General features: G+C 38.9%; 1 protein-coding gene across 1 annotated transcript in view; it reads left to right on the forward strand.

Annotated features, from left to right (window-relative positions):
- Window positions 1-6,746: 6,746 nt before the first annotated feature.
- Window positions 6,747-13,023, forward strand: part of TTBK2 (tau tubulin kinase 2) — a 146,569-nt gene continuing 140,292 nt past the window's right edge. Inside the window, exon 1 of the mRNA XM_063089106.1 lies at window positions 6,747-7,011. The gene's annotated coding sequence lies outside the window, so the exon portion shown is untranslated. The remainder of the gene's footprint in view (window positions 7,012-13,023) is intronic.

A 13,023-nucleotide genomic window follows, 5' to 3' on the forward strand; every position in this document is an offset into this window, starting at 1 on the left:
TGTCATGAATGAGTGTTGAATTTTATCAAATGCTTTTTCAGCATCTATAGAGATGATCATATGGTCCTTGTGTTTGAGTTTATTAATATGGTGTATCACATTTATTGATTTGCGTATGTTGAACCAACCTTGCATCCCTGGGATGAATCCCACTTGATCGTGATGAATAATTTTTCGTATGTGTTGCTGTATTCTGTTTGCTAGTATTTTAGTGAGGATTTTTGCATCTATATTCATCAAGGATATCGGCCTGTAGTTTTCTTTTTTGGTTATATCTTTACCTGGTTTTGGTATCAGGATGATGTTTGCTTCATAGAAAGAGTTCAGGAGACTTGCGTCTGTTTCAATCTTTTGGAATAGTTTGTAAAGAATTGGTGTCAATTCCCCTTTGAATATTTGGTAAAATTCTGCTGTGAATCCATCTGGTCCTGGGCTTTTCTTTGTTGGGAGCTTTCTGATAACAGCTTCAATCTCCTTTATTGTTATTGGTCTGTTCAGATTTTCTACATCTTCATGGCTCAGTTTTGAGAGCTTGTGTGTGTCCAGAAATTTATCCATTTCCTCCAGATTTTCAAACTTGTTGGCGTATAGTTGTTTATAGTAGTCTCGAATCATTCCTTGTATTTCAGATGAATCAGTTGTAATATCATGTTTTTCATTTCTAATTTTTGTTATTTGAATCTTCTCTCTTCTTTTTTTTTTTTTTGTTAGCCATGCTAATGTTTTCTCAATTTTATTTATCTTTTCAAAAAACCAACTTTTTGATTCATTGATCTTTTGTATTGTTTTTTGGGTTTCAATTTCATTCAGTTCTGCTCTGATCTTAATGATTTCTTTCCGTCTGCTAATTTTAGGTTTGGATTGTTCTTGTTTTTCTAGATCTTTAAGGTGAAGTGTTAGGTTGTTCACTATCCATCTTTCCATTCTTCTGAGGTGAGCATTTAATGCAATAAATTTCCCCCTTAATACTGCTTTTGCAGTATCCCACAGGTTTTGGTATGATGTATCATTATTTTCATGAGCTTCAATAAATTTTTTGATTTCCTGCTTGATTTCTTCTTGGACCCATATGTCATTAAGTAGAATGCTGTTTAATTTCCATGTGTTTGTATAATTTCCAGAATTTCATTTGTTATCGATTTCTATTTTTAATCCATTATGGTCTGAGAAAATACATGGGATAATTCCAATTTTTTGAATTTGTTGAGACTTGATTTATGACCTAATATGTGATCTATCCTGAAGAATGATCCTTGTGCTGATGAGAAGAATGAATATTCTGAGGTTGTTGGATGGAATGTTCTGTAGATATCTGCCAATTCCAATTGGTCTAGAGTATTGTTTAGATCTTGTGTTTCTCTACTGATTCTTTGCCTAGATGATCTGTCCAATATTGACATTGGGGTGTTCAGGTCCCCTGCTATTATGGTATTAGTGTCTATTTCCTTCTTTAGGTCTAATAGCGTTTGTTTTATAAATCTGGCTGCTCCAACATTGGGTGCATACATATTTATGATTGTTATGTCTTCTTGATGGATCAGTCTTTTTATCATTATGTAGTGTCCCTTATTGTCTCTTTTTATGGTTGTTAGTTTAAAGTCTGTTTTGTCAGATATAAGAATAGCTACTCCAGCTCGTTTTTCTTTTCTGTTTGCATGGTAAATCTTTATCCATCCTTTCACTCTTAGTCTATGTGAGTCTTTATGGGTGAGGTGGGTCTCTTGAAGGCAGCATATAGTTGGGTCCTCCTTTTTGATCCAGTCAGCCAGTCTGTGTCTTTTGATTGGGGAATTTAAGCCTTTTACATTGAGTTGTTATTGAATAGTGTTGATTTATTCCTAGCATTTTTTTGATTGTTGTTTGGTTGTCTTAGGTGTCTTTTGTTCCTTGCTTTCTGATTTACTGTTTGTTTTCTGTGTTTGTTGGTTCCTTAGGTTGTAGATAGCCTTTTTGTTTGTTTGTTTTCTCTTCCTGAATGCCAGTTTTATCATACTAGTGGGTTCAGATTTTTCTTGGGTTCTTATGGCAGTGGTAGTTATTTTTCAGGAACCAAACCTAGTACTCCCTTGAGAATTTCTTGTAAGGGTGGTCATGTGGTGGTGAACTCCCACAGTTTTTGTTTGAGAAATATACTATTTGCCCTTCATTTCGGAAGGATAGCTTTGCAGGGTAGAGTATTCTTGGCTAACAATCTCTGTCTTTTAGTATTTTGAATATATCATCCCATTCCTTTCTGGCTTTTAGGGTTTGTGATAAAAAGTCTGATGTTAGCCTGATTGGGGCTCCCTTATAGGTGATTTGACGCTTCTCTCTTGCAGCTTTTAAGATTCTCTCTTTGAGTTTTGCCAATTTGACTATAACATGTCTTGGAGAAGACCTTTTTGTGTTGAATACGTTTGGAGATCGTTGAGCTTCCTGGATCTGAAGATCTGTGATTTTTCCTATACCTGGGAAGTTTTCTGCCACTATTTTGTTGAATATGTTTTCAATGCAATCTCCTTTCTCCTCCCCTTCTGGAATACCCATGACTTGGATATTTGAGCGCTTAAGGTTGTCTGATATCTCTCTCAGATTTTCTTCCATGCCTCTGATTCTTTTTTCTTTCTTTTTGTCTGCTTGTGTTATTTCAAACAGCCCATCTTCAAGTTCAGAGGTTCTCTCTTCAACTTCCACAAGCCTGTTGATTAAGCTCTCCATTGTGTTTTTTATTTCGCTGAATAACTTCTTCAGTTCGGCAAGTTCTGCTACATTTTTTTTCAGGGCATTGATTTCCTTGTACATTTCCTCTTTCAGGTCCTGTATACTTTTCCTCATTTCATCATGATGTCTAGCTGAGATTTCTTGTATCTCATTCAGTTTCCTTAGAATTATCACTCAAAATTCCTTGTCAGTCATTTCAAGGGCTTCTTGTTCTATAGGATCTAGAGCTTGAGATTTATTATCTTTTGGTGGTGTACTTTCTTGATTTTTTGTATTTCTGGTATCTTTTCTTTGATGTTTATTCATTGTGGCAGGGGGTTTCACAGTCCACAGGTTTGACACTATTGACTGACTAAGGTTTTGCTGTGGTTGCCAATTTGATATTGCTACCTCAGTGACTCCCTGTTCCGTGTGCTCTGGTCCGGGCTGCTGGGATGCGCCGAGGCACCGCAGAGCATGTGGTCTCTGCAGAGCTTCCCCTTCCCCTGCAGGATGTCTCCCTGCTCTGTGCGGGCTAGGCCGGGCTTGGGATGGAGCTGGGTGGCGGTGGTGAAGCCTACCTGCTGCTGGATTGCGCGGCAGCAGCGTGGAACCTGTGGAGTTCCCGCCTCCCCTGCCGGACGTCTCCCCACTCTGTGTGCACTGGGCTGGGCTGGGAATGAAGCTGGGTAGCAGCAGTGAAGCCTACCTGTTGGATCACGCAGTGGCGGCCCCGCATGGCGTGTGGTCTCCGTGGAGCTTCTGCCTCTCCGGCTGGACATCTCCCTGTCTCGGCTGTGGGTTGATTCGCTTCCAGTTCCAGGGACGCGGGTCGGGGCTGGGCGTCAGAAGTCGTGGTCACCGCTGCAGCCTGGGGTGACACACGCCTGCTCAGGCCTCCATGTTTCCACGTCTGCAGCTGCGGCGCACCAGTGGGTCATGCGCGCGGGTTGGGGGAAGATTCCCGGTTCTCGGCAGGGTAAAGACACCCTTTTGAAGCCGTTTCTTTGTGCTGATTCTGCTACAGCTGCATCTGGCGGGGGCCTCAGGCTGCTTCTACTCATGGTGGAAAAGTGGCAGGCAGCTCTCCTCTTCTACCATCTTGACCTCCAGCACCACCTTATAAGTATGAAAAACCCCTTCGTAATTATATAATTTATTATATCACATAGTTCCTGTGGGTCTGGATTTTAGGAGTGGTTTGTAGTGTCTCACAGGGTGGCAGTAAAGATGCCAGGTGAGTTTTCAGTCTTCTGAAGGCTTGACTGGGGCTGGAGGATCTATTTCCAAGAATGGCTCACTAACATGGATGGCAAGCTGGTGCTGATTATTGGTTCGATACCTCGATTCCTTGCCAGGAGACCTCTCCATTGGAGTGATTGAGTGTTCTCATGATATGGCAACTGACTTCTCTCTACATAAGTGATCCAAGAGAATATAAGGCCTGGCTGGCTGGTTAGCTCAGTTGGTTAGAGTGCAGCCTTATAGAAGGTCAAGGGTTTGGATCCCCTCATCAGCTAGCTGCCAAAAAAATAAAACAGACAAAAACAAGAGAGCATAAGGCAGAAGCTGCAATGTCTTTTATGACCTAGCCTTGATATTCACACACCATAATTTCTGCAAAATACTATTTGTTACACAGGTTGGCCCAACTCAGTATGGAAGGGACTAGAGAATACCAGAAGGCAGGGATCACTGGGGGCCATCTTAGAGGCTGGTTACCACATTTCTTTCTTTTTTAAAAATTTATTTTTTAGGGGCCGGCCCATGGCTCACTCGGGAGAGTGCGGTGCTGATAACACCAAGGCCCCGGGTTCGGATCCCATATATGGATGGCCGGTTCGCTCACTGGCTGAGCGTGGTGCTGACAACACCAAGTCAAGGGTTGAGATCCCCTTACCGGTCATCTTTAAAAAAAAAAAAAAAAAAAAAAAAAATTTATTTTTTAACTGACATGTATTAATTGTACATATTTATGGGGTAAGGAGTTAAATTTCAATATATGCATACAATGTGTGATTATCAAATCAGGGTAGTTATATCTGTCATCACAAAAATTTATCATTTATTTGTGATGAGAACATTTGAGCTCCCCTCTTGTCACCATTTGAGAGCATACAAAAAATTGTTAATTATAGATGCCTAGCACTAGTGTACACCACTAGAACTTATTTTTCCTATCTAGCTTAAGATGAGTATAGTTTATAAGAGTATACACACATCTAAGCTATCTCAAAGGGGATTCTTGTACCAAGTCTTGAATAATATATTACCTTGCCATTTAGCCTAACTGAAAAAGTATTTCTGGAGTCAGACCAATAATTCTTAAGTGGAAAAGACCAGAGAAACCAGGAGGCTTTTATTGCTAGGCATTATTTCAATGAATCTGGACATTTTCTCCTATTCTTTAATTTTAAAGAAAAATATTTACAGAAACCGTAATCTTTTCCTATTCAAATTACGTGCCTGGTCAATACTCTGAAGTAAACTATATTCTATTAGACAAAGTAATGGAAAAAGCAACCTGTGGTTTTAATCAGCAGAAAGAAAATAATTTTGCAACTTCTTTACATTTGAATAGAACAAGATGAGCTGCATTATCAATTGCTTTTAATGTAAATTTTGCCGTGCTTTTTATCCAAGGGTCTGAACATGACAGACAGTAGAGGCGCCTGCTGTTTTTAAAAGACTGTCAAGAGGCTGTGGCATTTCCTGAACAAGAAACAGGTTCTATAAGAACAGTTCTGAGATTGAATATAGGATTTACGACTATATTTAATCTTTGTATATTCTTAATCAGCTTTAATGATAATGTCACTTGAGTGAAGAAAAGGATTTAAAGTAAAAATGAAGCTTATAATTTATTACATCCTTCCTGTCCATGGCAGACCCCTGGGAGTCATGGTGAGTACTAAATGGAAATAGCATTGGACATGGGAGGTTTAAGAGACCTGAGTTTTGGTTCTGCCACTAATCAGATTTATAGCTTTCGGAAAATTGCTTAACCTCTTTAACTGAGCTTTCTTAGTAAATTGGCGGGTAAAGATGGGAGAGGGGCTTAATCTTAAGGTATAATTCACCAAAGCAGCAGACACAATCAACACTAAATACGAATTTATGCCACAGAGTCTCACTCATTGTTCCACCTTCCTCGGGTTTTTTTGTTTGTTTTCTTTTTTTCAGCCTGTTCTTGCCTAGTATCTTATACAGGTCCGCACTGGGGCTGCTCAATTGAATCTTTAGCTGGTGGTGTTTCAAAAAGGGAATGAAATCTCGTTTTTCGTGGGCTGTGAAACATTCCTTTACGGAAGTCCCCGTGTCCGTTCCTCCTCACACCTTTAGGGCTTTCCCCGGGCCCGGCGCTCATTTGCTTCAAGTGAGGAGGTTCTGGGCACAGCGCCAATTTGCGAGATCCTGGTTCTGAGGAGGTGGATGGGTCCCTTAAGGCATTGCAGGGCCTCACGATTTGGGGCTCTCCATCGCGACTGCCTTCGCTGTGTTAATTTGAATTGTGACAAAGCATTTCCGATTTTCTTCCGAAAAGCCCAACCTGGGGTCACAACCACACCTCTATAACCAAGTTAACTGCTGAGTTAGGAGAACACCTACGTGCGCCAACGACTCTTCTCAGAAGCCCTACTTTTCTCGGGACAGGCGGGCGGTTGCGGCAGTGGCTAGAACTACGAGGCCCAGAATTCCCGCGCGCATGCGCACTGCCATTGTGATGCTCCTTTCCCGGTAACTCGCCCTCTCACGCAAACCTGAAGATAGCGGCAGTTCTCCGGTGGGGGGCGGAGACGCTCTCTGACCATCTCTCCGCCCCCTTCGTGATAGGCAATGGGACAAGCCAACGGAATTTGCAGGCTCGGAACGCACTGCCCAATCAGCACCTGCGGCGGAGAGGTGGGCGTGCGCACTGGCAGGGCAGGTGTGCTAGGCTGTGCCGGGTTGCGAGGGGGGAGAATAACGTCGGGTCGGGTCAGCGGGCGCTGCAGTAGTCGCCGCAGCGGCGATGGGAGCGGTGGGGACAAGGCGGCGGCGGCGGCGACAGGAGGGGGAGCAGGGGCTGGCACAAGAGCAGCGGCTGGGGGCGGCCAGAAGCAGCAGTAACAGCGGCAGCCGCCGCCGCCGCCGCCAGTAAACGTAGACGGTACCCGAGGGGACTGCCCAAACGGTCGGCACTCAAAGCAGCGCTTGGGTCCCGCTGCAGTCTGCGGCGGGGGATGGGCAGGCGGCGGCGGTCCCGCCTGCTGAGGGTTGACCCCTGCCGGTCCCGGCCCTGAGCTGGTCCCGAGCCCTCCACCCGAAATCCCTGCGTCCTCCACGGCCCAGGTAGGACACACCCCCCGAACCCCAGGGCGCAGCGAGGTAGCCCCGGGTCCCACCCTCCCCCGATCCTAGCCCCCTCCGGCCGCACCCCTCGTCGAGTGACCGACCCTGGTGAGGACGGGAGGGGTATCAGAGATTCCTAGGTCGCTGCCCAAGCCCTGGGTTCGAGCCAGACCCGGTCACTCTCCACCTCGGAGACCATTCGGATTCTGTCCCTTTTCCCCCGAGGCTTTGGGTGTCTTCACTGAACTTGGAGGGTCACGAAGCTTCGTTCTGTTTCTCTCTCTCTGTGGTGACCCACATATCTCTTGTACTCATGCCGCTCGTGGTATTAGTACCAAACACAGAGGATGCTTAGGAAATATGAGCGCTTCTTTCTCACCCTACCTCCCCAACTGTAATGGAAGAGGGCATGGGACTATAGAATCTGTTTGCTGTGTTGTAAGGACAATGAAGGCCGTGACTTTCTAGTACTTTAGGGTGCTGAAGAAGTGACCTGAGGGATTTGTCATTTGCTTTGATAAAGATGTTGACATCCTTGCATGCTGTGGGAGGGAGAAAAGACAACACATAAATGCGTACTGTCAAATCAGAGAGGTAAATAACCCGTTGGGATGCCAGGATGCTTTCTCCTACAATGAAGTTAATTTTGTTTCAGTCATGGCTACATTAGAGGTAAAAATGACATTGAGTTGTACTTTGCTTTGAATTAAAGTTGATAGGTGGCAGCAATCTTGGTATTAACTCTACTCTTCCCTAGCTTCAGAAATTCTATCTTTGAACGTTAAAGAGGACGATTTTATTATACAACCTGTGTATGATGTAAAGATGTTTTGTTATTCAGTAGAAATTGATTTTGTGTGTCATATTACGAATGGGTGAATCGGCACATGTATACACACACACACACAGAGTATCTACTCAGTGTGTTTTATTAAAATGTTTTGTTCTGAGCCGTTAATAACAGTTGCGTTGGTATTTAAGAGCTGATTTGCCAGGATACACCACACAGATGTGTCTGCTGTTTTCTTTTGGCTACATGGAAAAGAGTCACTTCATTTATGGGGGGATGGAAGAATGATTTTAAAGTATTGAGGGAATTGAATGCTGTCTGTTGCTTTCTTTCCTTTTTTTGTTTATAAAGTAGAAGTAATGATGACAAATATATAAATATGACTAATTTTTCGAATAATAGTTTTGTGGACTTGGATCGTGTATTATGATATATTTAAATTTGAAAACATATTGAAATCAGTCTTTAATTTAGAAGCTCATGTTTCCCTGTATGATACATTTTTTAAAAAGGGATGTTTGAAGCATGATTATAAAGGAAAGTTTCTCTATCATTTTTACTTTTTTATAGAAAGTTAGGAAATGCTTTTTCCTCTTCTAGTTTTAGAAACATAAATTAAAGTTCATAGCTTCATTAATTTAATTTATAATATCAAATTGGAACAAATTTGATCATTGGTAGGGGACTAAGAATATCTTGCCTGTTATCTTGTACTGTGGTTAATACATGATTTAGTGAATTCTCTGTTACATTATGTGACCTCAGATTTGTGTGTCTTCTTTTAAATACTGATTATTTTAATATCTTAGGAAATCTTCATGATTATAGAGCTCATCTGCCTTAGCAGATTGAACTCATTTATATAGGTCTTCAAATGTAATATTAGAAGTGGAGTTTGTATAATTTTTAGACAATTTTCAAGGGTATTTTACATCTAAAAATGTACTAAAAATGTGACAGTGATAGGTTGTTGGTTTTTCAAAGTAAATGAATATTACAGAGCTGAGTTAGCTATGATCATAGAATTTAATTTTCACTTTGGTGGGGTATAAGCAATTCCTTATATGCCTTATATATAACTTTAAAAAGTAATATATACAGATGACAACTTGGTTGTAACTCGTGAGAGACCCTGAGCTGGAATAACCTTGCTAAGACTCTTTCAGATTCCTAATCCTCAAAAACTGTGAGATAATAAATGCTTGTTGCTTAAAAAAAATGTGTGTGTGTGTGTGTATACACATATAAAAAACAAGAAAATGTTTAATGAACATTATTGAATAGTGGGGGCTGTGTTGACCAGCAAAATAAAAAAGCCTTTGGGAATTCATGGAGAAGATAGCTTGCTTACTTCTCCACCTTTTTTGTTTTTTAATAGCTCTTGTAGGAAAAATTCTTTCATAGATATGTGGCAAACAGTCTTTTCAATTTGAGGGCATGTTACTCAAAATTACTCTAACCATGTATTCATTTTTCGTTCTTTTATGATTTTTGAGAAATATTCAAAATATAGCTGGAGCTGTTTTTGTTTGTTTGATTAGGAATATTGCAGGATATCGTCAATATTTATAGATTTTAAAAATTAAACACTTTTACTTTTAAAAGTAAAACACTGTTTTAAAATTTATACTGTTTTACTTCCTTGTCATCTTTTTGTTGTTGTTGTTACCAGTTTATTGTAAACAATAGTGATGTTAGTGGTGGTTTTTTCCCCAGGTTTCAGTGGATAGAATTTTTTGTGCTGAAAATAGTACTTCCTGGTTAAATGTCATACTTCAGTATTTGGTAAAGGAGATTAAGTTCACGTAAAAAAGGTGAGTTTTTTAGAGCTAAATTTTGAGCATAAGGAAAACACACATTACTATTCAGTGTAGTTTCTGTCCTTATTAAAATCTGGTGATCATTGATTGTAGACTTAGGATACTGATTGAAATTATAATATTTACATAATGTGAATGTTGACTTTGCCAGAAAATTTTATCATTTAGGCAGGTGATTTTTTTTCTATTTTGGGGGGGCGGGGTGTGGCTGGCTGGTAAGGGGATCTGAACCCCTGACCTTAGTGTTATCAATAGCGTGTGCTAACCAGCTGAGTTAACCGTCCAGATCAAGTAGGTGATTTTTAAGCAGACTTCTTGGTATATTTTCATTTAAGTTATATGACTATAAGTTAAACATAATTATTCTCTTTGTGGTTATATTTTATATGTTCTAGATATTTAATTGAATATGTAGTACTTACAAACTTAAGTGAACATTTTGGATTTTTTCCTATGATTTTTTTTTTATCATTGTATATAAGATCTTTGTTTTGGGATATTGATAGCTTTTTCATTATATTATTGGAATTTGCTTTCACTTCAATCAGGGTAAAGCTTCCCAAAGTAAAAAATTAAGTGTTTTTTGAAAAGAATTTGGGGTGTATTAGCATCTCCTGAAGAATGAGAGGTAGGTAATAAGTAGCTTTTTTGCTCCCTTTGGTAAGCTATCAAGATTTAACCTAACCATGTTTTAAGAATCATTATTTTTTTAACAGAGAATTTACATCTCTATTGAATAGAACAATCAGTATTTTATTAATGTTTGAATCAGAAAACTTATTTGCCATTATATCTGTTTTTACTGAAATGCTTTTTATCATTAATATTTTTATACTTGTATTTTTTATTTCTGCAGAGTTTCAAAGTAATCAACTTTTAAAAAAATGAGGATGTATTGATTCCTTTATCTTTTTTTAGCTATATGTTTATCTAAATACTATGTTTTGTTAATATTTGTCTGACATTTAGATTTCCACGCGTTGTATTTTATGGATTAAGTTTGTAAGGTCTCATTTTTTCTTAATCAACTAAGTGGCTTAGTTTCTAAAATATCTCAAAAATGGTTTTAAATATTTTTCAGTGATCATTAAGGCAGAAATGAAGGTAGGAAAATAGGAAAAAATGAATAACCAAAGACAAAAAATGTGAGCCTTGCCTCTCAAGAAATTTGATTTTAAAAAATCATCTGGAAGCTAAATTATATGGTAGATAGTAAACTAGATTAGGACTTCATTTCTGCTGGACTTCCCTAGCACTTAAAAAATACAACATTATCCAATACAAAAGTCATCTCTCTTTTTAACTTTCTTAATTCTGTAAATGAGGGTATCACCATTCAGTCAGTCACCCAAGCTCAAATATCTCAATTTTTTTGGACTCCCTATTTCTCCTGCACAAAACCTCTCCTTTTCATTTTCACTGCTACTACCTTAACTTAGCCTCTCTGAACCTTTGAACTATTGTAATAGCCTCGTTATTCATATTCATTAAATACTTGTTAGACATCTACCATGTTATTGTGCTGGGGGTTAGAGATTCAGCAGTGAACAAGACAGAAATAATCTCCTTACTTTTGGAATTTACAGTATAGTGGAAGCAGACATTTGTAGAACAAGGAATTATAAGTGTTCCAAATTATTATGAAGGGAAAGTGCAGACATGAGCATGTAACAGATAGTCCTAACAGTTGGAAGGTGGATTCAGGAAAGAAGTTTCTCTTTTATTAACAACAGTTTGTTCTACATACTCCACTAGATTCAGAGGTGAGCAGCTATATTATAGCTATAATTAAATGGTTAAAAATAAATAAATAATTGAAAAGAAATGTTTTTAAATAAGAAAAGTTAATAAAAATTAAATGTTGACACAATCCCTGAAACAGCTTTAGACATATCTTTTCAGAGCATCAGAACACTTTGGAAAGTTCTGTTCTAAAGAGTTCACCTCTCCGTCCAGTATGGGTTTCTACTTTGGGTTCTCCCATACCTCAATTGTTTAATTACTGATAGAGTTCCTATGTTAGGTTTCATACACTCTGTTTGAACCATCAGAAGTTAGCGCTAGGTATTACGTAGCCAAGGCATAAGTGGTTACAAGAAAGAGGTTTTCCATGTAAGTAGTTAAGAGTGTCTCTGTTGCTAGGGTCCAGCAGCTTATAGGTGATTAATTAAATGTACAAGTAATTAAAATGTAATTTGAAAATTTTTCTTAGTCTGAAAAATACATTTATAAACCAAAAAAATATATATCTTATCATACATTGGCACCTAGTTTTTGGTTTAGAAAATAAGGTTAGTATAGTCACTACTGGTAATGAACAAGTCCTGTGGGATTCCCCTTGGAAGGTGGGAATCCCTCACCTGTACAGGTCCAAGTGCTCACTGCTATAGGATTGCCAGTCACACTTGCCAGACAAAACTTAAAGGAAAGCCTTTTAATTTGGGAAGACATCGAGCGGGAGACAGAGGATAAAGTCCCAACTGCCTCCCTGATTGAGTGAGGATTGAGGTTTATATAAGTAAATGTATCGGGTGAGACAGCATGCTTTGAGAGATGTATTGGTATGTATTGGGCAAGACAAGGATGTCTGCTTTTGATACAACCTGAGTTAATCACTAAGGGTGAGCTATAAAGGGAAAACAAAGTTAGTTTTGTAGTGTGTATACAAGTGTGGGGGTTTTCTATGTTTGCACTTCCTCTTAAATGCTAATGTAATGAATGAATATAAACTTAATTGTGCATCAAGGTGGGATTTGAATCTGTTCTCATCTTCACTATAACATATCATAGAACCTTAGATTACTTAACCACTCTTTGCCTCAGTTTTGCTATTTTTAAAAAAGGAAGTTAATATACTTGAAATCTTATTATAGTGAAAATCATTATAGAGAAGGTTCTGTATTGATTTTTTTTTTCTTTGTCTTAGAGGGAGGATCGTAGAAATAATGCTTTGCTTGGTTTATCCGGTTACATATTTCACCCAAGGAATGATTTTGTTTAGCGTTTTTCTTACAATCTGGCCATGTAGGTTACACTGTACTTTTTTTTAAGGAAATAATTTATGCGTTGTTAGTATCGTAGCCAGGGAGAGAACTAGGTTGTTTACACTTTTATTCTTTTGTCAATAATTGTAACCATACTGACTTGTAAAGTTTCTCTTCACTTTCAATAGATATTTTACTTTCTTGGATATATTTATTGAGCTCAGAGAGGTTCCATGCTGCCAGTTTACCTCCTGTGAAAATTTAGAAGGGACATTTGAAGTGTTAGTTGTGATTAATGTTTCTTTCTCTTCTTTTGCTGTCAGCAAATAGAGTTATTCACACATCTTCATCTCTTCTTACTAACTTCAGAGGGGCTCTTGCTAAGACCTATGGGGTAAAAAAAAAAAAAAAAAAAAAT

The sequence above is a fragment of the Cynocephalus volans genome, chromosome 3 (assembly GCF_027409185.1).
Source record: "Cynocephalus volans isolate mCynVol1 chromosome 3, mCynVol1.pri, whole genome shotgun sequence".
NCBI classification, from domain to species: Eukaryota; Metazoa; Chordata; class Mammalia; order Dermoptera; family Cynocephalidae; genus Cynocephalus; species Cynocephalus volans.